Below are 22,571 nucleotides of genomic sequence, written 5' to 3' on the forward strand. Positions count from 1 at the left end.
AAATAGCGCGATAAAATGCATGCAAAATGCAAGTAATGTGAACAAAACAGTGCGATGAGGTGCGCAAGATAGCGCTACAAAGTGCATGCAAAACGCAAGTAAAGTGCACAAAACAGCGCGATGAGGTGCGCAAGATAGCGCGATAAAATGCATGGAAAATGCAAGTAATGGTCACAGCGCAAAATAGCGCGATTCGCAAAACAGCGCGATAAAATGCATGCAAAATGCAAGTAATGTGAACAAAATAGTGCGATGAGGTGCGCAAGATAGCGCGACAAAATGCATGCAAAACGCAAGTAGTGTGCACAAAACAGTGCGATGAGGTGCGCAAGATAGCGCGACAAAATGCATGCAAAACGCAAGTAATGTGCACAAAACAGTGCGATGAGGTGCGCAAGATAGCGCGATAAAATGCATGGAAAATGCAAGTAATGGTCACAGTGCAAAATAGCGCGATGCGCAAAATAGCGCGATAAAATGCATGCAAAATGCAAGTAATGTGAACAAAACGGTGCGATGAGGTGCGCAGGATAGCGCGATAAAATGCATGCAAAACGCAAGTAGTGTGCACAAAACAGTGCGATGAGGTGCGCAAGATAGCGCGACAAAATGCATGGAAAATGCAAGTAATGGTCATAGCGCAAAATAGCGCGATGCGCAAAATAGCCCGATAAAATGCATGCAAAATGCAAGTAATGTGAACAAAACAGTGCGATGAGATGCGCAAGATAGTACGACAAAATGCGTGGAAAACGCAAGTAGTGTGCCCAAAACACACTACAACAAAAAGTGTCTTTGGAGACGAAAACTAATGACGAAAATAAATTTTGTCACGAAAGACGTACCATTTAGTGAAGAAAATAATTTTTCGTCTCCAAATGTACCATTTTTAGAGACAAAAATAAAATTTCGTCACCAATCTGCATACATAATAAAAAAATTAGGTGACGAAATTATTTTTCGTCATTATTTATATTTTTTTTGTCACTAAAGATTTTCCCGCTAATTTTTCGGATGGTGCCAAATTTTCAAACTTTTGGTGAGGAAAAAATTGGTCACCAATAATAAAATTATTAATGACGAATATATTTTCATCACCAATAATTTTTAATATTTTAATATTATTTAGTGAGAAAACTATTTTTGTGGCTAATAATTTTTTCTTTTAGTGAAGAAATAATTTTGCCACCAAATAAATGGTTTAGTTGCTAAAGGTTTTTTCGAGGAAAATGAATATATTAGCGCCTTAGATATATCAGTTCTTCTTCTCACACATAGATTTGACCACCAAACCTCATCCTACATGACCTCAATATGTTTGGTTTTATTTTCAGAAACTTGTTTCAGATTTATTTTTTTTTGAAAAACTAAAAAAACAAAATTAGTGAAAAAATAAAAAAATTCTTATTATTTTTGTATAATTTTATTTTTAGGAAGTCATAAATAATTTTTAAAATTTTAAAAATATATTTTTAATTGTTATAGTTCTCAAATTAATTTTAATTTTGAAAAACAAAAACAAAAAATTATTTTTATTTTTAATTTCAATTTCAATTTTTTTTTGGGCGATGGGTAGTTTACCTCTCAAAATTTCCTCTTTTTTTTTCTAAGATAGGTAAACCCCTCTTTTGTTCTCTAATTTCTCTCTCTCTCTCTCTCGTTTTGAATAAACACACAAATCAGTTCAGAGAGAATACAATCAAGACCCTTTCTCAATCTCTCTACAAATTCGTGGACTTCTCTTATGGCGAGACCCAATCAAGAAGCAATCGAGACCTTCATGAGCATCACCGCGCGCCCGAGTCGGTTGCCTTGTAAAAACTCGAGGTGAATTTTTAATTTTTTCATTTTCCCCCATCATTTAGCTATCGAAATTCACGATTAATGTGATTGTTTGTCCTAGGGTTTTGTATTGGAGTTTCAATATTTTGTTCATGTGTTGCATTGCGTGTTGGGTTGTTGGAATTAGCTTAAAGTTAGGGGTTTTTTTTATAATTAAAAAAACTGCTTCGATTGTGGATTTAGTCTGTGAGTGCTGTTCTATTCTCATTATCATTTGTAAAGTGATTAATTTTCTAAAACCATATTTCTGGTGCTGAGGAAACTCAGTAGAACTGTAATTTTCAATCTTCATCGTGTTTTTTTTTTTTTTTTTTTTTTTTTTTGGGGGGGGAGGGGGCACCTCATGTGTTTTTGGTTTGAAATGATGTCTCTAAGTCAAAAGAGTTATTTTGGGCTCAGTCAAGAGGAGGTGTATTTTTCCCAGCTCGTTATTATTGTGAATTGAAGATTCCAAATTTTGAATGACCATATTTTATATATTCTGGGCAAGCCAATTTTAGCATAAGCTTCATGTGGTCGTAAATGAATGCTTTTGTTATCCTGAAGGATTAATTTGCATTATAGATAGCTCAAGGGCATTGATGTCACAGTATTTACTAATTGATGGTGGATGTCTTTGGAATTGATTACAGCTTTTCTTTTCTTTTCTTTATGGTTTGTTATTTATTAGGGTCCTTGTTTATGAAGGTGTGTGACTATATGTGAGCTACCACAACCATCCTTTATCGGGTCGAATTATGTCACAGATAAGCCAGTAAGCATGACTGTAGTAGATTTAGAATTGGTAACCACTCAGCATGTTTGGGATTGTTGGATATAGTTAGACACATTTTATGATTCTTATGTTTAGTTTTGTTGGATATTTGAATAAAATTTGGGATATTGAAATGCATTTGATATTAATTTGGTTACATTAGTAATTGTTATGATGTGTTAAGCTTAGTTTATATTATTTGGTTTGGATATTATAAACTTGGAATTCAGTTGTCCCCCGTTTTAATTCTATTTTGTCCACCATTTTAATTCTATTTTGTCCATTTCTTGGACTTGGCATGGGAGATCTCAAAATCATGATTGGCATGCAAACATGTCGGAATCATATCATATTTGAACCTAGAGAGGGAGCTTTCATATTTGTAGGGACCATTCAACATCCACATGCGTATATGTATTTGTCCACAGACAATCAACGATGAGTCAATTGCATGTCTATATGCATGTGCATATGTTTGCCTTTTTAAATTTTGTTTTTGGTATTAATTTGTTCACCTTCTTTCTTTATTTCTTCATTCCATCTCTTTCTTAACTTCTGTTTTCTCTGTTTCGGCAACTATTGACTTTACAGCAAACTCTTCTATCTTAGGTTGGTCGGCAACCACCAACTCGGTAAGTGATTTTACGTTTAAATTTTGTTTGGTAACATAAGCTAACTTCAAGCTTGGCAATCTTATCATTACTAGTTCCTTTATCAATGCACACTTATTTTTCATATAGCAGTACACAATTTTTGACACAATCACTATGCCCATGTTAGTGTCTAGATTATTTGAACTTTGCCATGATGGTTACCTCATTTGTTGCTGTTGTGGAGGTTTGTTTCTCCTCTTGATAGAATAAACTGATGACCAAAGTGCATTCTCATTGCCATTGTTATGTTGATATACTTCTTGATGACTTATTGGTGGGGAAACTCAACCATTTTTGGTCAAAGGCTTGAAAATTTTGAGAATATGGAATTTTTTTTTCTTGCAGGATGCTACGATTCTTATTCCAATGCTGTCATCCTTGTCCAAAACTAAGGTACACTTCACATTTTTCTTCCTTCTATGTGTAGTTTTTGCTAGTCATAATTGTTATATTTTCTCATATATAAACCAGGTATTGAGCTTTTTCTTAAAATACCCAGACTCATTAAAGTGATGGTACAGCGCTATGACAAAGCTCTAAGAGGCCAAATGGAATACATTGTCAACTTGTCTAGGCCTGGTGCCTTATCCCCATTCGACGAGGCCTTTTATGATTGGTCTCAGCATAAAGCCTCTCATAAAACTGAATCACTTTGCTCTTAATCCCCTCCCTCCTCTCCTCCCCATTAATTTCTAAACTTTTACATAGTTTTGTGTCCTATGGGTGTTAGTCAATTTGTGAAAGAACTGAATATTCCTGTCATAAAGCCCTTGCCTTCTGCCTCCATCTAATTTCTTCCATATGAACAATGTGTCCCAACTCCATTGTGACTTATTCCCTTCCTACTCATTATTTAAAAACTTATGTCTCAATACCAATACAAAAGGGATAGGGAGAAAACTGATATAGTGAATGACTTTCCATAACGGGTATAGTAAAAAATTATAGTGAATGACTAGCGTCAAGGTAAAATGTTTTATATATGTTGATTGTCAAAAATTAAGTTTCTTCTTAATAATGTTATATTTTCTTGTTTTTGTTGGTGTTTCAATTGTGTAGGAACAATCAGTAGCTAATGTGAATAATATGATGCAAATGAAGACAAAACATCGATGTGGATCAAAATCAATCCTGGTCAGGGTATACAGCTCGGTGCGTTCTACTAATTTATTTTGTTGGATTAGTAGGCTTTGTTAGTATATTATGTTTTTGTGTTAATTTAGTAGAAATTTCTTAATCAACTAGGGTAGAATAAAAAAAAAACTTTGACATTTAGGGGCGAAAGGTCACAAAAAAATAGTGAAATATGCATATAAAGATCCGAGAAACATCACAAACACCTTGAGACGGAGCAACATAAGTTGTGCAAACGTATGAAAGAAGCGCGTGGCTCCCAATTTGAAAACTACTTTGAAATTTGCACTATTTCAACACGTAGGCATGAAACTAAGTAAAAAAATGAACTTTTCCAACGCGTAAGCTTGAAAATAGGCCATCGGAGGGCTAAATCGTGTAACAGCCATGAGACGGCCCGGGTAACACCTCAAACACCTCGGGAGGGATCAAAGTAAGTTGCAAAAACTTACGGAACTAGCACGGGACTCACGGTTTGAAAACTAAGTCCAAAAATGCACTTTTTCACACTTAAGCTTGAAAATAGGCCTTTGGGGGCCAAAATCGTGCAACAGCTACGAGACGGCCCGGGAAACACCTCAAACACCTTGGGATGGACAAATGTGAGTTGTGGAAACTTACAGAACTAGTGCGGGACTCCCGGTTCGAAAACTAAGTCCAAAACTACACTTTTTCACACTTAAGCTTCAAAATAGGCCATCGGAGGGCTAAATCGTGTAACAGCCACGAGACGGCCCGGGTAACACCTTAAACACCTCGGGAGGGACCAATGTGAGTTGTGGAAACTTACGGAACTAGCACGGGACTCCCGGTTTGAAAACTAAGTCCAAAAATGCACTTTTTCACACTTAAGCTTGAAAATAGGCCTTCGGAGGCGAAAATCGTGCAACAGCAGCGAGACGGCCCGGGGAACACCTCAAACACCTCAGGAGCGACCAATGGAGTTGTGAAAACTTACGGAACTAGCACGGGACTCCCGGTTTGAAAACTAAGTCCAAAAATGCACTTTTTCACACTTAATATTGAAAATAGGCCTTCGGGGGCCAAAATTGTGCAACAGCCACGAGACGGCCCGGGAAACACCTCAAACACCTTGGGATGGACAAATGCGAGTTGTGGAAACTTACGAAACTAGCACGGGACTCCCGGTTCGAAAACTAAGTCCAAAACTGCACTTTTTCACACTTAAGCTTCAAAATAGGCCATTGGAGGGCTAAATCGTGTAACAGCCACGAGACAGCCCGGGTAACACCTCAAACACCTTGGGAGGCACCAATGTGAGTTGTGGAAACTTACGGAACTAGCACGGGACTCCCAGTTTGAAAACTAAGTCCAAAAATGCACTTTTTCACACTAAAGCTTGAAAATAGGCTTTCGGGGGCCAAAATCGTGAAACAGCCACGAGACAGCCCCGGGAACACCTCAAACACCTTGGGATGAACCAATGTGAGTTGTGGAAATTTACAAAACTAGCACGGGACACCCGGTTTGAAAACTAAGTCCAAAAATGCATTTTTCCACACTTAAGCTTGAAAATAGGCCTTCGGGAGCCAAAATCGTGCAACAGCCACGAGACGGCCTGGGAAACACCTCAAACACTTCAGGAGGGACCAATCTGAGTTGTAGAAACTAACGGAACTAGTACGGGACTCCCGATTTGAAAATTATGTCCAAAAATGCACTTTTTTACACTTAAGCTTGAAAATAGGCCTTCGGGGGCCAAAATCGTGCAACAGCCACGAGACGGCTCAGGAAACACCTCAAACACCTCGGGACGGACCAATAGCACAGGACTCTCGGTTTGAAAACTAAGTTCAAAATGTATTTTTTTACACTTAAGCTTGAAAATAGGCCTTCGGGGGCCAAAATCGTGCAACAGTCACGAGACGGCCTGGGGAACAACTCAAACACCTCGGGATGGACCAATGTGAGTTGTGGAAACTTACAGAACTAGCATGAGACTCCTTGTTCGAAAACTAAGTCCAAAAATGCACGTTTTTACACTTAAGCTTGAAAATAGGCCTTCGGGGGCTAAAATCGTGCAACAGCCACGAGACGGCCTAGGAAACACCTCAAACATCTCGGGATGGACCAATGTGAGTTGTGGAAACTTACGGAACTAGCACGGGACTCCCGGTTTGAAAACTAAGTCCAAAAATGCATTTTTCCACACTTAAGCTTGAAAATAGGCCTTCGAGGGCCAAAATCGTGCAACAGTCACAAGACGGCCCGGGGAACACCTCAAACACCTCGGGAGGGACCAATGTGAGTTGTGGAAACTAACGGAACTAGCACGGGACTCCCGGTTTGAAAACTATGTCCAAAAATGCACTTTTTTACACTTAAGCTTGAAAATAGGCCTTCGGGGGCAAAATCGTGCAACAGCCACGAGACGGCCCGTGAAACACTTCAAACACCTCGGGATGGACCAATGTGAGTTGTGACTCTCGGTTTGAAAACTAAGTCCAAAAAAGTATTTTTCCACACTTAAGCTTGAAAGTAGGCCTTCGGGGGCCAAAATCGTGCAACAGCCACGAGACGGCCTGGGGAACAACTCAAACACCTCGGGATGGACCAATGTGAGTTGTGAAAACTTACGGAACTAGCATGAGACTCCCGATTCGAAAACTAAGTCCAAAAATGCACCTTTCCACACTTAAGCTTGAAAATAGGCCTTCGGGGGCCAAAATCGTGCAACAGCCACGAGACGGCGTAGGAAACACCTCAAACACCTCGGGACGGACCAATGTGAGTTGTGAAAACTTACGAAACTAGCATGAGACTCCCAGTTTGAAAACTAAGTCAAAAAATGCACTTTTCCATACTTAAGTTTGAAAATAAGCCTTCGGGGGCCAAAATCGTGCAACAGCCACGAGATGGCCCGGGAAACACTTCAAACACCTCAGGACGGACTAATGTGAGTTGTGGAAACTTACAGAACTAGCACGGGACTCCCGGTTTGAAAACTAAGTCCAAAAATGTATGTTAAATTCTATATGTTATGGATAAAATAATAGTTGTCTAACTGACATTTTTTTTTTTTTGTGTTTCATTTTTTTGCAGATTCGAGATTTGATATGGACGTGTTTGGTAATTTGGAGGGCCGATGGTAGCTCATTTTGTGTTTTGGTCATATTACCTTACATGTATTTTGGTTGTGTTGTAAATTTTATATTTTTATTAGTATTACGGGGCATGTTTGGTAATCTGCCCTTGATATTTTATTTTTGTTGATATTAGTAGACATGTTTTTTGTTGGATATTAGGAGATGTGTTTGGTAATCTGCATACGGTTGATATTATATTTTTGTGGATATTAGTAGTTTTTTGTGGATATTAGGAGACATGTTTATAATCACCATGCAGTTCATATTGTATTTTTGTGGATAGTGTTAAAATTCGATTGCGATGTTTATGAAAATGAACAGATTTTTCTATTGGTTTGTAATAGATATTTTATTGAATATGTTATTGAAATGCGCAGGGAATTGTTACTGAAAAGAAAAAATTTCGAAAGAAAATAGTACACCTATTTTCAAAATTTTTAAATTTTATTAGTGACGAAATAAAAAATGTCGCTATTAGTTTTCAAAAAACATGACGAATAATTTTGTCACATTTGCTGAGTATTTCGTCGCTAAATTGAAATATTTGGTAACAAAATATTATTTGTCATTGAATAATTTTCTTTTTTGCTCATTTTAGTGACGAATTTTTTTGTCACCTTAATCTATATCATTGGTGATGAAAACTTTCGTCACTAAAATATATTTGGTGACGAAATATTTTGTCGCAAAAAATAATTAAAATAAAATATTATTTAGTTTTGGTGACGAAATTGATGTTTTAGAGGACGAAAAATTTAACATTTGGAGATGAAACATTTCGTCACCAAAAATGAAAAATAGGTGACGAAACTGTTTTTCGTCACCAGGTACTTTTTGTGACGACGTATAGGCCACGAACGTGGTGACAAATTTTTTTCGTCACAGATCACTTTAGTGACGAAATTTTGATGTTTGGAGACGAAATCAGTCTGTCACCAAAGGCCCTTTTTGTTGTAGTGACAGTGTGATGAGGTGCGCAAGATAGCGCGATAAAATGCATGGAAATTGCAAGCAATGGTCACAGCGCAAAATAGCGCGATGCGCAAAATAGCGCGATAAAATGCATGCAAAATGCAAGTAATGTGAACAAAACAGTGCGATGAGGTGCGCAAGATAGCACGACAAAATGCATGCAAAACGCAAGTAATGTGCACAAAACAGTGCGATGAGGTGCACAAGATAGCGCGATAAAATGCATGGAAAATGCAAGTAATGGTCACAGCGCAAAATAGCGCGATAAAATGCATGCAAAATGCAAGTAACGTGAACAAAACAGTGCGATGAGGTGCGCAAGATAGCGCTTCAAAGTGCATGCAAAACGCAAGTAATGTGCACAAAACAGTGCGATGAGGTGCGCAAGATAGCGCGATAAAATGCATGGAAAATGCAAGTAATGGTCACAGTGAAAAATAGCGCGATGCGGAAAATAGCGCGATAAAATGCATGCAAAATGCAAGTAATGTGAACAAAACAGTGCGATGAGGTGCGCAAGATAGCGCGACAAAATGCATGCAAAACGCAAGTAATGTGCGCAAAACAGTGCGATGAGGTGCGCAAGATAGCGCGATAAAATGCATGGAAAATGCAAGTAATGGTCACAGTGCAAAATAGCGCGATGTGCAAAATAGCGCGATAAAATGCATGCAAAATGCAAGTAATGTGAACAAAACAGTGCGATGAGGTGTGCAAGATAGCGCGACAAAATGCATGCAAAACGCAAGTAATGTGCACAAAACAGTGCGATGAGGTGCGCAAGATAGCGCGATAAAATGCATGGAAAATGCAAGTAATGGTCACAGTGAAAAATAGCGCGATGCGGAAAATAGCGCGATAAAATGCATGCAAAATGCAAGTAATGTGAACAAAACAGTGCGATGAGGTGCGCAAGATAGCGCGACAAAATGCATGCAAAACGCAAGTAATGTGCGCAAAACAGTGCGATGAGGTGCGCAAGATAGCGCGATAAAATGCATGGAAAATGCAAGTAATGGTCACAGTGCAAAATAGTGCGATGTGCAAAATATCGCGATAAAATGCATGCAAAATGCAAGTAATGTGAACAAAACAGTGCGATGAGGTGTGCAAGATAGCGCGACAAAATGCATGCAAAACGCAAGTAATGTGCACCAAACAGTGCGATGAGGTGCGCAAGATAGCGCGATAAAATGCATGGAAAATGCAAGTAATGGTCACAACACAAAATAGCGCGATGCGCAAAATAGCGCGATAAAATGCATGCAAAATGCAAGTAATGTGAACAAAACAGTGCGATGAGGTGCGCAAGATAGCGCGATAAAATGCATGGAAAACGCAAGTAGTGTGCACAAAACAGTGCGATGAGGTGCGCAAGATAGCGCCATAAAATGCATGGAAAATGCAAGTAATGGTCACAGCGCAAAATAGCGCGATAAAATGCATGCAAAATGCAAGTAATTTGAACAAAACAGTGCGATGAGGTGCGCAAGATAGCGCTACAAAGTGCATGCAAAACGCATGTAATGTGCACAAAACAGCGCGACGAGGTGCGCAAGATAGCGCGATAAAATGCATGGAAAATGCAAGTAATGGTCACAGCGCAAAATAGCGCGATTCGAAAAACAGCGCGATAAAATGCATGCAAAATGCAAGTAATGTGAACAAAACAGTGCGATGAGGTGCGCAAGATAGCGCGACAAAATGCATGCAAAACGCAAGTAGTGTGCACAAAACAGTGCGATGAGGTGCGCAAGATAGCGCGACAAAATGCATGCAAAACGCAAGTAATGTGCGCAAAACAGTGCGATGAGGTGCGCAAGATAGCGCGATAAAATGCATGGAAAATGCAAGTAATGGTCACAGTGCAAAATAGCGCGATGCGCAAAATAGCGCGATAAAATGCATGCAAAATGCAAGTAATGTGAACAAAACGGTGCGATGAGTTGCGCAGGATAGCGCGATAAAATGCATGCAAAACGCAAGTAGTGTGCACAAAACAGTGCGATGAGGTGCGCAAGATAGCGCGATAAAATGCATGAAAAATGCAAGTAATGGTCATAGCGCAAAATAGCGCGGTGCGCAAAATAGCGCGATAAAATGCATGCAAAATGCAAGTAATGTGAACAAAACAGTGCGATGAGGTGCGCAAGATAGTACGACAAAATCCGTGGAAAACGCAAGTAGTGTGCCCAAAACAGTGCGATGAGGTGCGCAAGATTGCGCGATAAAATGCATGGAAATTGCAAGCAATGGTCACAGCGCAAAATAGCGCGATAAAATGCATGCAAAATGCAAGTAATGTGAACAAAACAGTGCGATGAGGTGCGCAAGATAGCACGGCAAAATGCATGCAAAACGCAAGTAATGTGCACAAAACAGTGCGATGAGGTGCACAAGATAGCGCGATAAAATGCATGGAAAATGCAAGTAATGGTCACAGCGCAAAATATCGCGATAAAATGCATGCAAAATGCAAGTAACGTGAACAAAACAGTGCGATGAGGTGCGCAAGATAGCGCTTCAAAGTGCATGCAAAACGCAAGTAATGTGCACAAAACAGTGCGATGAGGTGCGCAAGATAGCGCGATAAAATGCATGGAAAATGCAAGTAATGGTCACAGTGAAAAATAGCGCGATGCGGAAAATAGCGCGATAAAATGCATGCAAAATGCAAGTAATGTGAACAAAACAGTGCGATGAGGTGCGCAAGATAGCGCGACAAAATGCATGCAAAACGCAAGTAATGTGCGCAAAACAGTGCGATGAGGTGCGCAAGATAGCGCGATAAAATGCATGGAAAATGCAAGTAATGGTCACAGTGCAAAATAGCGCGATGTGCAAAATGGCGCAATAAAATGCATGCAAAATGCAAGTAATGTGAACAAAACAGTGCGATGAGGTGTGCAAGATAGCGCGACAAAATGCATGCAAAACGCAAGTAATGTGCACAAAACAGTGCGATGAGGTGCGCAAGATAGCGCGATAAAATGCATGGAAAATGCAAGTAATGGTCACAACGCAAAATAGCGCGATGCGCAAAATAGCGCGATAAAATGCATGCAAAATGCAAGTAATGTGAACAAAACAGTGCGATGAGGTGCGCAAGATAGCGCGATAAAATGCATGCAAAACGCAAGTAGTGTGCACAAAACAGTGCGATGAGGTGCGCAAGATAGTGCGATAAAATGCATGGAAAATGCAAGTAACGGTCATAGCGCAAAATAGCGCGACGCGCAAAATAGCGCGATAAAATGCATGCAAAATGCAAGTAATGTGAACAAAACAGTGCGATGAGGTGCGCAAGATAGCACGACAAAATGCATGGAAAACGCAAGTAGTGTGCACAAAACAGTGCGATGAGGTGCGCAAGATAGCGCGATAAAATGCGTGGAAAATGCAAGTAATGGTCACAGCGCAAAATAGCGCGATAAAATGCATGCAAAATGCAAGTAATGTGAACAAAACAGTGCGATGAGGTGCGCAAGATAGCGCTACAAAGTGCATGCAAAACGCAAGTAATGTGCACAAAACAGCGCGACGAGGTGCGCAAGATAGCGCGATAAAATGCATGGAAAATGCAAGTAATGGTCACAGCGCAAAATAGCGCGATTCGAAAAACAGCGCGATAAAATGCATGCAAAATGCAAGAAATGTGAACAAAACAGTGCGATGAGGTGCGCAAGATAGCGCGACAAAATGCATGCAAAACGCAAGTAGTGTGCACAAAACAGTGCGATGAGGTGCGCAAGATAGCGCGACAAAATGCATGCAAAACGCAAGTAATGTGCGCAAAACAGTGCGATGAGGTGCGCAAGATAGCGCGATAAAATGCATGGAAAATGCAAGTAATGGTCACAGTGCAAAATAGCGCGATGCGCAAAATAGCGCGATAAAATGCATGCAAAATGCAAGTAATGTGAACAAAACGGTGCGATGAGGTGCGCAGGATGGCGCGATAAAATGCATGCAAAACGCAAGTAGTGTGCACAAAACAGTGCGATGAGGTGCGCAAGATAGCGCGATAAAATGCATGGAAAATGCAAGTAATGGTCATAGCGCAAAATAGCGCGATGCGCAAAATAGCGCGATAAAATGCATGCAAAATGCAAGTAATGTGAACAAAACAGTGCGATGAGGTGCGCAAGATAGTACGACAAAATGCGTGGAAAACGCAAGTAGTGTGCCCAAAACAGTGCGATGAGGTGCGCAAGATAGCGCGATAAAATGCATGGAAATTGCAAGCAATGGTCACAGCGCAAAATAGCGCGATGCGCAAAATAGCGCGATAAAATGCATGCAAAATGCAAGTAATGTGAACAAAACAGTGCGATGAGGTGCGCAAGATAGCACGGCAAAATGCATGCAAAACGCAAGTAATGTGCACAAAACAGTGCGATGAGGTGCACAAGATAGCGCGATAAAATGCATGGAAAATGCAAGTAATGGTCACAGCGCAAAATAGCGCGATAAAATGCATGCAAAATGCAAGTAACGTGAACAAAACAGTGCGATGAGGTGCGCAAGATAGCGCTTCAAAGTGCATGCAAAACGCAAGTAATGTGCACAAAACAGTGCGATGAGGTGCGCAAGATAGCGCGATAAAATGCATGGAAAATGCAAGTAATGGTCACGGTGAAAAATAGCGCGATGCGGAAAATAGCGCGATAAAATGCATGCAAAATGCAAGTAATGTGAACAAAACAGTGCGATGAGGTGCGCAAGATAGCGCGACAAAATGCATGCAAAACGCAAGTAATGTGCGCAAAACAGTGCGATGAGGTGCGCAACATAGCGCGATAAAATGCATGGAAAATGCAAGTAATGGTCACAGTGCAAAATAGCGCGATGTGCAAAATAGCGCGATAAAATGCATGCAAAATGCAAGTAATGTGAACAAAACAGTGCGATGAGGTGTGCAAGATAGCGCGACAAAATGCATGCAAAACGCAAGTAATGTGCACAAAACAGTGCGATGAGGTGCGCAAGATAGCGCGATAAAATGCATGGAAAATGCAAGTAATGGTCACAACGCAAAATAGCGCGATGCGCAAAATAGCGCGATAAAATGCATGCAAAATGCAAGTAATGTGAACAAAACAGTGCGATGAGATGCGCAAGATAGCGCGATAAAATGCATGCAAAACGCAAGTAGTGTGCACAAAACAGTGCGATGAGGTGCGCAAGATAGCGCGATAAAATGCATGGAAAATGCAAGTAACGGTCATAGCGCAAAATAGCGCGACGCGCAAAATAGCGCGATAAAATGTATGCAAAATGCAAGTAATGTGATAAAAACAGTGCGATGAGGTGCGCAAGATAGCACGACAAAATGCATGGAAAACGCAAGTAGTGTGCACAAAACAGTGCGATGAGGTGCGCAAGATAGCGCGATAAAATGCATGCAAAACGCAAGTAGTGTGCACAAAACAGTGCGATGAGGTGCGCAAGATAGCGCGATAAAATGCATGGAAAATGCAAGTAACGGTCATAGCGCAAAATAGCGCGACGCGCAAAATAGCGCGATAAAATGCATGCAAAATGCAAGTAATGTGAACAAAACAGTGCGATGAGGTGCGCAAGATAGCACGACAAAATGCATGGAAAACGCAAGTAGTGTGCACAAAACAGTGCGATGACGTGCGCAAGATAGCGCGATAAAATGCGTGGAAAATGCAAGTAATGGTCACAGCGCAAAATAGCGCGATAAAATGCATGCAAAATGCAAGTAATGTGAACAAAACAGTGCGATGAGGTGCGCAAGATAGCGCTACAAAGTGCATGCAAAACGCAAGTAATGTGCACAAAACAGCGCGATGAGGTGCGCAAGATAGCGCGATAAAATGCATGGAAAATGCAAGTAATGGTCACAGCGCAAAATAGCGCGATTCGCAAAACAGCGCGATAAAATGCATGCAAAATGCAAGTAATGTGAACAAAACAGTGCGGTGAGGTGCGCAAGATAGCACGACAAAATGCATGCAAAACGCAAGTAATGTGCGCAAAACAGTGCGATGAGGTGCGCAAGATAGCGCGATAAAATGCATGGAAAATGCAAGTAATGGTCACAGTGCAAAATAGCGCGATGCGCAAAATAGCGCGATAAAATGCATGCAAAATGCAAGTAATGTGAACAAAACGGTGCGATGAGGTGCGCAGGATAGCGCGATAAAATGCATGCAAAACGCAAGTACTGTGCACAAAACAGTGCGATGAGGTGCGCAAGATAGCGCGATAAAATGCATGGAAAATGCAAGTAATGGTCATAGCGCAAAATAGCGCGATGCGCAAAATAGCGCGATAAAATGCATGCAAAATGCAAGTAATGTGAACAAAACAGTGCGATGAGGTGCGCAAGATAGTACGACAAAATGCGTGGAAAACGCAAGTAGTGTGCCCAAAACAGTGCGATGAGGTGCGCAAGATAGCGCGATAAAATGCATGGAAATTGCAAGCAATGGTCACAGCGCAAAATAGCGCGTTGCGCAAAATAGCGCGATAAAATGCATGCAAAATGCAAGTAATGTGAACAAAACAGTGCGATGAGGTGCGCAAGATAGCACGGCAAAATGCATGCAAAACGCAAGTAATGTGCACAAAACAGTGCGATGAGGTGCACAAGATAGCGCGATAAAATGCATGGAAAATGCAAGTAATGGTCACAGCGCAAAATAGCGCGATAAAATGCATGCAAAATGCAAGTAACGTGAACAAAACAGTGCGATGAGGTGCGCAAGATAGCGCTTCAAAGTGCATGCAAAACGCAAGTAATGTGCACAAAACAGTGCGATGAGGTGCGCAAGATAGCGCGATAAAATGCATGGAAAATGCAAGTAATGGTCACAGTGAAAAATAGCGCGATGCGGAAAATAGCGCGATAAAATGCATGCAAAATGCAAGTAATGTGAACAAAACAGTGCGATGAGGTGCGCAAGATAGCGCGACAAAATGCATGCAAAACGCAAGTAATGTGCGCAAAACAGTGCGATGAGGTGCGCAAGATAGCGCGATAAAATGCATGGAAAATGCAAGTAATGGTCACAGTGCAAAATAGCGCGATGTGCAAAATAGCGCGATAAAATGCATGCAAAATGCAAGTAATGTGAACAAAACAGTGCGATGAGGTGTGCCAGATAGCGCGACAAAATGCATGCAAAACGCAAGTAATGTGCACAAAACAGTGCGATGAGGTGCGCAAGATAGCGCGATAAAATGCATGGAAAATGCAAGTAATGGTCACAACGCAAAATAGCACGATGCGCAAAATAGCGCGATAAAATGCATGCAAAATGCAAGTAATGTGAACAAAACAGTGCGATGAGGTGCGCAAGATAGCGCGATAAAATGCATGCAAAACGCAAGTAGTGTGCACAAAACAGTGCGATGAGGTGCGCAAGATAGCGCGATAAAATGCATGGAAAATGCAAGTAACGGTCATAGCGCAAAATAGCGCGACGCGCAAAATAGCGCGATAAAATGCATGCAAAATGCAAGTACTGTGAAAAAAACAGTGCGATGAGGTGCGCAAGATAGCACGACAAAATGCATGGAAAACGCAAGTCGTGTGCACAAAACAGTGCGATGAGGTGCGCAAGATAGCGCGATAAAATGCATGGAAAATGCAAGTAATGGTCACAGCGCAAAATAGCGCGATAAAATGCATGCAAAATGCAAGTAATGTGAACAAAACAGTGCGATGAGGTGCGCAAGATAGCACGACAAAATGCATGGAAAACGCAAGTAGTGTGCACAAAACAGTGCGATGAGGTGCGCAAGATAGCGCGATAAAATGCGTGGAAAATGCAAGTAATGGTCATAGCGCAAAATAGCGCGATAAAATGCATGCAAAATGCAAGTAATGTGAACAAAACAGTGCGATGAGGTGCGCAAGATAGCGCTACAAAGTGCAAGCAAAACGCAAGTAATGTGCACAAAACAGCGCGATGAGGTGCGCAAGATAGCGCGATAAAATGCATGGAAAATGCAAGTAATGGTCACAGCGCAAAATAGCGCGATTCGCAAAACAGCGCGATAAAATGCATGCAAAATGCAAGTAATGTGAACAAAACAGTGCGATGAGGTGCGCAAGATAGCGCGACAAAATGCATGCAAAACGCAAGTAATGTGCGCAAAACAGTGCGATGAGGTGCGCAAGATAGCGCGATAAAATGCATGGAAAATGCAAGTAATGGTCACAGTGCAAAATAGCGCGATGTGCAAAATGGCGCAATAAAATGCATGCAAAATGCAAGTAATGTGAACAAAACAGTGCGATGAGGTGTGCAAGATAGCGCGACAAAATGCATGCAAAACGCAAGTAATGTGCACAAAACAGTGCGATGAGGTGCGCAAGATAGCGCGATAAAATGCATGGAAAATGCAAGTAATGGTCACAACGCAAAATAGCGCGATGCGCAAAATAGCGCGATAAAATGCATGCAAAATGCAAGTAATGTGAACAAAACAGTGCGATGAGGTGCGCAAGATAGCGCGATAAAATGCATGCAAAACGCAAGTAGTGTGCACAAAACAGTGCGATGAGGTGCGCAAGATAGTGCGATAAAATGCATGGAAAATGCAAGTAACGGTCATAGCGCAAAATAGCGCGACGCGCAAAATAGCGCGATAAAATGCATGCAAAATGCAAGTAATGTGAACAAAACAGTGCGATGAGGTGCGCAAGATAGCACGACAAAATGCATGGAAAACGCAAGTAGTGTGCACAAAACAGTGCGATGAGGTGCGCAAGATAGCGCGATAAAATGCGTGGAAAATGCAAGTAATGGTCACAGCGCAAAATAGCGCGATAAAATGCATGCAAAATGCAAGTAATGTGAACAAAACAGTGCGATGAGGTGCGCAAGATAGCGCTACAAAGTGCATGCAAAACGCAAGTAATGTGCACAAAACAGCGCGACGAGGTGCGCAAGATAGCGCGATAAAATGCATGGAAAATGCAAGTAATGGTCACAGCGCAAAATAGCGCGATTCGAAAAACAGCGCGATAAAATGCATGCAAAATGCAAGAAATGTGAACAAAACAGTGCGATGAGGTGCGCAAGATAGCGCGACAAAATGCATGCAAAACGCAAGTAGTGTGCACAAAACAGTGCGATGAGGTGCGCAAGATAGCGCGACAAAATGCATGCAAAACGCAAGTAATGTGCGCAAAACAGTGCGATGAGGTGCGCAAGATAGCGCGATAAAATGCATGGAAAATGCAAGTAATGGTCACAGTGCAAAATAGCGCGATGCGCAAAATAGCGCGATAAAATGCATGCAAAATGCAAGTAATGTGAACAAAACGGTGCGATGAGGTGCGCAGGATGGCGCGATAAAATGCATGCAAAACGCAAGTAGTGTGCACAAAACAGTGCGATGAGGTGCGCAAGATAGCGCGATAAAATGCATGGAAAATGCAAGTAATGGTCATAGCGCAAAATAGCGCGATGCGCAAAATAGCGCGATAAAATGCATGCAAAATGCAAGTAATGTGAACAAAACAGTGCGATGAGGTGCGCAAGATAGTACGACAAAATGCGTGGAAAACGCAAGTAGTGTGCCCAAAACAGTGCGATGAGGTGCGCAAGATAGCGCGATAAAATGCATGGAAATTGCAAGCAATGGTCACAGCGCAAAATAGCGCGATGCGCAAAATAGCGCGATAAAATGCATGCAAAATGCAAGTAATGTGAACAAAACAGTGCGATGAGGTGCGCAAGATAGCACGGCAAAATGCATGCAAAACGCAAGTAATGTGCACAAAACAGTGCGATGAGGTGCACAAGATAGCGCGATAAAATGCATGGAAAATGCAAGTAATGGTCACAGCGCAAAATAGCGCGATAAAATGCATGCAAAATGCAAGTAACGTGAACAAAACAGTGCGATGAGGTGCGCAAGATAGCGCTTCAAAGTGCATGCAAAACGCAAGTAATGTGCACAAAACAGTGCGATGAGGTGCGCAAGATAGCGCGATAAAATGCATGGAAAATGCAAGTAATGGTCACGGTGAAAAATAGCGCGATGCGGAAAATAGCGCGATAAAATGCATGCAAAATGCAAGTAATGTGAACAAAACAGTGCGATGAGGTGCGCAAGATAGCGCGACAAAATGCATGCAAAACGCAAGTAATGTGCGCAAAACAGTGCGATGAGGTGCGCAACATAGCGCGATAAAATGCATGGAAAATGCAAGTAATGGTCACAGTGCAAAATAGCGCGATGTGCAAAATAGCGCGATAAAATGCATGCAAAATGCAAGTAATGTGAACAAAACAGTGCGATGAGGTGTGCAAGATAGCGCGACAAAATGCATGCAAAACGCAAGTAATGTGCACAAAACAGTGCGATGAGGTGCGCAAGATAGCGCGATAAAATGCATGGAAAATGCAAGTAATGGTCACAACGCAAAATAGCGCGATGCGCAAAATAGCGCGATAAAATGCATGCAAAATGCAAGTAATGTGAACAAAACAGTGCGATGAGATGCGCAAGATAGCGCGATAAAATGCATGCAAAACGCAAGTAGTGTGCACAAAACAGTGCGATGAGGTGCGCAAGATAGTACGACAAAATGCGTGGAAAACGCAAGTAGTGTGCCCAAAACAGTGCGATGAGGTGCGCAAGATAGCGCGATAAAATGCATGGAAATTGCAAGCAATGGTCACAGCGCAAAATAGCGCGTTGCGCAAAATAGCGCGATAAAATGCATGCAAAATGCAAGTAATGTGAACAAAACAGTGCGATGAGGTGCGCAAGATAGCACGGCAAAATGCATGCAAAACGCAAGTAATGTGCACAAAACAGTGCGATGAGGTGCACAAGATAGCGCGATAAAATGCATGGAAAATGCAAGTAATGGTCACAGCGCAAAATAGCGCGATAAAATGCATGCAAAATGCAAGTAACGTGAACAAAACAGTGCGATGAGGTGCGCAAGATAGCGCTTCAAAGTGCATGCAAAACGCAAGTAATGTGCACAAAACAGTGCGATGAGGTGCGCAAGATAGCGCGATAAAATGCATGGAAAATGCAAGTAATGGTCACAGTGAAAAATAGCGCGATGCGGAAAATAGCGCGATAAAATGCATGCAAAATGCAAGTAATGTGAACAAAACAGTGCGATGAGGTGCGCAAGATAGCGCGACAAAATGCATGCAAAACGCAAGTAATGTGCGCAAAACAGTGCGATGAGGTGCGCAAGATAGCGCGATAAAATGCATGGAAAATGCAAGTAATGGTCACAGTGCAAAATAGCGCGATGTGCAAAATAGCGCGATAAAATGCATGCAAAATGCAAGTAATGTGAACAAAACAGTGCGATGAGGTGTGCCAGATAGCGCGACAAAATGCATGCAAAACGCAAGTAATGTGCACAAAACAGTGCGATGAGGTGCGCAAGATAGCGCGATAAAATGCATGGAAAATGCAAGTAATGGTCACAACGCAAAATAGCACGATGCGCAAAATAGCGCGATAAAATGCATGCAAAATGCAAGTAATGTGAACAAAACAGTGCGATGAGGTGCGCAAGATAGCGCGATAAAATGCATGCAAAACGCAAGTAGTGTGCACAAAACAGTGCGATGAGGTGCGCAAGATAGCGCGATAAAATGCATGGAAAATGCAAGTAACGGTCATAGCGCAAAATAGCGCGACGCGCAAAATAGCGCGATAAAATGCATGCAAAATGCAAGTACTGTGAAAAAAACAGTGCGATGAGGTGCGCAAGATAGCACGACAAAATGCATGGAAAACGCAAGTCGTGTGCACAAAACAGTGCGATGAGGTGCGCAAGATAGCGCGATAAAATGCATGGAAAATGCAAGTAATGGTCACAGCGCAAAATAGCGCGATAAAATGCATGCAAAATGCAAGTAATGTGAACAAAACAGTGCGATGAGGTGCGCAAGATAGCACGACAAAATGCATGGAAAACGCAAGTAGTGTGCACAAAACAGTGCGATGAGGTGCGCAAGATAGCGCGATAAAATGCGTGGAAAATGCAAGTAATGGTCATAGCGCAAAATAGCGCGATAAAATGCATGCAAAATGCAAGTAATGTGAACAAAACAGTGCGATGAGGTGCGCAAGATAGCGCTACAAAGTGCAAGCAAAACGCAAGTAATGTGCACAAAACAGCGCGATGAGGTGCGCAAGATAGCGCGATAAAATGCATGGAAAATGCAAGTAATGGTCACAGCGCAAAATAGCGCGATTCGCAAAACAGCGCGATAAAATGCATGCAAAATGCAAGTAATGTGAACAAAACAGTGCGATGAGGTGCGCAAGATAGCGCGACAAAATGCATGCAAAACGCAAGTAATGTGCGCAAAACAGTGCGATGAGGTGCGCAAGATAGCGCGATAAAATGCATGGAAAATGCAAGTAATGGTCACAGTGCAAAATAGCGCGATGTGCAAAATGGCGCAATAAAATGCATGCAAAATGCAAGTAATGTGAACAAAACAGTGCGATGAGGTGTGCAAGATAGCGCGACAAAATGCATGCAAAACGCAAGTAATGTGCACAAAACAGTGCGATGAGGTGCGCAAGATAGCGCGATAAAATGCATGGAAAATGCAAGTAATGGTCACAACGCAAAATAGCGCGATGCGCAAAATAGCGCGATAAAATGCATGCAAAATGCAAGTAATGTGAACAAAACAGTGCGATGAGGTGCGCAAGATAGCGCGATAAAATGCATGCAAAACGCAAGTAGTGTGCACAAAACAGTGCGATGAGGTGCGCAAGATAGTGCGATAAAATGCATGGAAAATGCAAGTAACGGTCATAGCGCAAAATAGCGCGACGCGCAAAATAGCGCGATAAAATGCATGCAAAATGCAAGTAATGTGAACAAAACAGTGCGATGAGGTGCGCAAGATAGCACGACAAAATGCATGGAAAACGCAAGTAGTGTGCACAAAACAGTGCGATGAGGTGCGCAAGATAGCGCGATAAAATGCGTGGAAAATGCAAGTAATGGTCACAGCGCAAAATAGCGCGATAAAATGCATGCAAAATGCAAGTAATGTGAACAAAACAGTGCGATGAGGTGCGCAAGATAGCGCTACAAAGTGCATGCAAAACGCAAGTAATGTGCACAAAACAGCGCGACGAGGTGCGCAAGATAGCGCGATAAAATGCATGGAAAATGCAAGTAATGGTCACAGCGCAAAATAGCGCGATTCGAAAAACAGCGCGATAAAATGCATGCAAAATGCAAGAAATGTGAACAAAACAGTGCGATGAGGTGCGCAAGATAGCGCGACAAAATGCATGCAAAACGCAAGTAGTGTGCACAAAACAGTGCGATGAGGTGCGCAAGATAGCGCGACAAAATGCATGCAAAACGCAAGTAATGTGCGCAAAACAGTGCGATGAGGTGCGCAAGATAGCGCGATAAAATGCATGGAAAATGCAAGTAATGGTCACAGTGCAAAATAGCGCGATGCGCAAAATAGCGCGATAAAATGCATGCAAAATGCAAGTAATGTGAACAAAACGGTGCGATGAGGTGCGCAGGATGGCGCGATAAAATGCATGCAAAACGCAAGTAGTGTGCACAAAACAGTGCGATGAGGTGCGCAAGATAGCGCGATAAAATGCATGGAAAATGCAAGTAATGGTCATAGCGCAAAATAGCGCGATGCGCAAAATAGCGCGATAAAATGCATGCAAAATGCAAGTAATGTGAACAAAACAGTGCGATGAGGTGCGCAAGATAGTACGACAAAATGCGTGGAAAACGCAAGTAGTGTGCCCAAAACAGTGCGATGAGGTGCGCAAGATAGCGCGATAAAATGCATGGAAATTGCAAGCAATGGTCACAGCGCAAAATAGCGCGATGCGCAAAATAGCGCGATAAAATGCATGCAAAATGCAAGTAATGTGAACAAAACAGTGCGATGAGGTGCGCAAGATAGCACGGCAAAATGCATGCAAAACGCAAGTAATGTGCACAAAACAGTGCGATGAGGTGCACAAGATAGCGCGATAAAATGCATGGAAAATGCAAGTAATGGTCACAGCGCAAAATAGCGCGATAAAATGCATGCAAAATGCAAGTAACGTGAACAAAACAGTGCGATGAGGTGCGCAAGA

General features: G+C 41.8%; 1 long non-coding RNA gene across 1 annotated transcript; it reads left to right on the plus strand.

Moving 5' to 3' along the window:
• Positions 1-1,573: 1,573 nt before the first annotated feature.
• LOC145804403 (uncharacterized) lies at positions 1,574-7,820 on the plus strand. Its single transcript, XR_014346055.1, has 5 exons — positions 1,574-1,827; positions 3,188-3,228; positions 3,595-3,642; positions 4,309-4,401; positions 7,447-7,820. It is a non-coding gene; the product is annotated as an uncharacterized LOC145804403 (long non-coding RNA).
• Positions 7,821-22,571: the final 14,751 nt, after the last annotated feature.

This window comes from Camellia sinensis, chromosome 12 (genome assembly GCF_055761805.1).
Source record: "Camellia sinensis isolate YWXY chromosome 12, ASM5576180v1, whole genome shotgun sequence".
In the NCBI taxonomy this organism is placed as follows: Eukaryota; Viridiplantae; Streptophyta; class Magnoliopsida; order Ericales; family Theaceae; genus Camellia; species Camellia sinensis.